The sequence below is a fragment of the Falco rusticolus genome, chromosome 10, assembly GCF_015220075.1.
Source record: "Falco rusticolus isolate bFalRus1 chromosome 10, bFalRus1.pri, whole genome shotgun sequence".
Lineage (NCBI taxonomy): Eukaryota > Metazoa > Chordata > Aves > Falconiformes > Falconidae > Falco > Falco rusticolus.
Window position 1 is genome coordinate 36,368,897 of NC_051196.1, and position 2,871 is coordinate 36,371,767.

A 2,871-nucleotide genomic window follows, 5' to 3' on the forward strand; every position below is an offset into this window, starting at 1 on the left:
GTGCGTTTCCTTAGTAGGAACAGAAATCCCCAGATATTGTCACATAATTTTGCTCATATATTAACACCAGACGCGAGAGTTTCTGAAAACCTTTCAGTCTCTGCCACGTGTGTCCATAACAACAGGTGAGCAACCTGTTTAGTTGTTCCTTAATTTAGTTCCTTAAATTGCTGTCACAAGATTTAGGTAAGGTCTTCTACGCACATTTCAAATCAAAGAGGGAAACCAGCTGGTCAGAGGATTACAAGCAAAACGGGCTGTGCATGTAAGACTGCCCCAGGTATTCCAGCCTACTCATCATTGCACACTCAACAAATAGCTAATTACCTGGGTGTCACCTGGCTGAGCCCTTGCATATTCCCACTGGCTTGCAAAGCACTAAGGCTTGGCTGCAAACAGCCAGTTTTACGTTAAAAACTCATCTCTTGATCTCATCTTTTCACTGTTACTGCCACAGATCTTAGTAATGAACATTCCAAGAGCATTACACATGTGGAGTTTAGTTAGTTTTTTTCGTGTGGTGATGTAAATACTACATTCTTAATTACTACATCTTTGACAGCACTTAGAAATTTTCATTTGACAATAGCAGGGCAGAGAAAGGACAAACACATTCCTTTAAATTTTCTAGCAAAAAAGACATCTTGGGTGCAGAAGGTTTTCTTTGATTTAAAAAGTTATTCAGTTTGAAGCAAAAAGATGTTAACAGCCCTTTTTCACCCTAGTGGGTTTTAATTTAAATGATCAAAGTCCACATTAGTGCCATCAGTTTACTGCAGTGCTAACACTCCTTGGCATTGCATTTCCATAGCCATATGATACGGTTATACAAGTCTGATGTGAAAAGCTGATTTTGGTCTGATTTCATCCTCCAGTTCTAATCAGCTCCACTTATATCTGGAATTGTTGCATTATGACTTAAATAAAACTACTTTAGACTTAATGTCTACAAAAAATTGACCTTGAATCAGGAAAACATAAGCCCATGGTCATTTCTAAGCATTTGAATAATCTCCCTTACTTTAATAGATTACCTACTTACTTAAAGGCCATAGTTACGTGCTTGTCGCCTCCTTGGAGTCTTTACTGTTCATATTTGTACCAAATCCTCTTTTAAAGTGCACGGCCATGGTCTGTTCATTGTTCTGTTTCACTATGGAAGAAGGGAACTGAAGCTGTAACACTGGAAAAGTAAAACCCCAGTACAAAAAAGTGGAGAGAATAGTTTTTAACGGAGAGAGGAAATAAAATAAAATCAAATCACCCTCCTCACAGAATATACATACAATACTGCTCGCAACAGGAGTTTCCTGGGAGATCAGTCATGACAGCTATTCAGGACAATCACAAGAGCACAGTATTTTAAACCAAGGAAATAAATGTCTGCAATCAGTGAAGGGCTGGGATAATTTACTAAAAAGAAACAGTCTGCAGTGTCTTAGCTCCCTCTCAGAAGAAATCTGTGATTAAATAGATGGACACTGAAACACTTTTCAGAGAGGGCAAAAGTATGCTGCGTTCTAGCCAGCATTCAAAAGAGAAAAAAAAAAGAAAGCAACTTCACAATCTGTTAGTGCCTTAAAGCAGAAGTGGTAGAAAAAAATAATTTTTAAACTTCTGATGTTTACAAAAATTTCCATTATGTTGGTTGTGAGGAGCGGTTCCAACTCCAAAGCAGAAATTCTCATGTCCCCACGGTTTTTTTGCAAATGTTTCAAGTTCTGTAAAGTCAGCTTGTGTTACCCCAGTATCATCTTCCTCACCCTAACCTCCCCATTTGGGAGGCCTGCTGAGGAAAAAAAAAAAAAAAAAGAAAAAAAAAAGTACACAAAGACCTCCCAAAAGAGGTATTTTTTCCAACACAGGAACAGTCCTGATGAGAATCTAAGGGAACACTGAAAAACTGTATAAAACCAGACCTGTTAATTATGGAGAAATGCAAAGGGGCTGCAGTTTTATTTCATACCGGGGCCTTTCCCCCCCATCACCTATTTTATACAAATACCCTGAGGCTGTTAAATCAAGTTTGATTATCCAGCTTCCAAAAACCCACTCATGCTTTGACATTTATTCCAATCTGAAACTCTCGGTGCCCTAGGCTGCAAACACAAGCCGTCTTGTCAGTGGCTCAATAGCTTCACAACTACTCATTTCTATCTAACACCCCGCACAGAACTTAACTACGTAGGCATAAAAAAACCCCTCATGGCACACATGACACGCACATGGTTGTAAAATAGTGAACAAAAATATTAACATACCACTGAAATGTATAATTAAACCCTTGAAATTATAAGAGGACATTTGAAGTGTTTTGAATAATTGTGTCCACCTTCTGGTTAACTCATCTGGGCCTCATACCTGCAGTTATCAAGCTTAAGAACAAAGACTCTCCTCCCTAAGTCCTTACGTTTAGTTACGCTGCAAAATTACCTCATTGGGGCACAGTTAAGAGATTAAAAACTCCGCTATTCTCATGCCTGGGGAGCTGCTTGGGCACATTTCCAGCAGTTAGAATAATTTTTCCAGGGAGTGAGCCAGTCAGGTAGGGGAACTTGCAGTAACAAGCCTTAAACAACTATTAAAGAGCACAACAGATTATTTTTTTTAATCAGCAGGTCTTTTCAGTTGTTTCCCTCTGATCTATGTTTTTCTACCTGAGTGGCAGAAGAATCTCACTGCTATCAGCTGAAAACATCCCTGCCTGAGGACTGCTGGATCAGGACTCTCCCTGTGGCTTTCAAACGGGGAGAAAAAGGAGGGGCTGAGGGTCAACTTTCCACCAGTTTTTTTCAGAGTGAAACAGTGAAAGCAAAAAAAAAAAAAAAGAAAATAAAAAAAAGGAGTGAGAAAAAGCAGAAATTCAAGTAG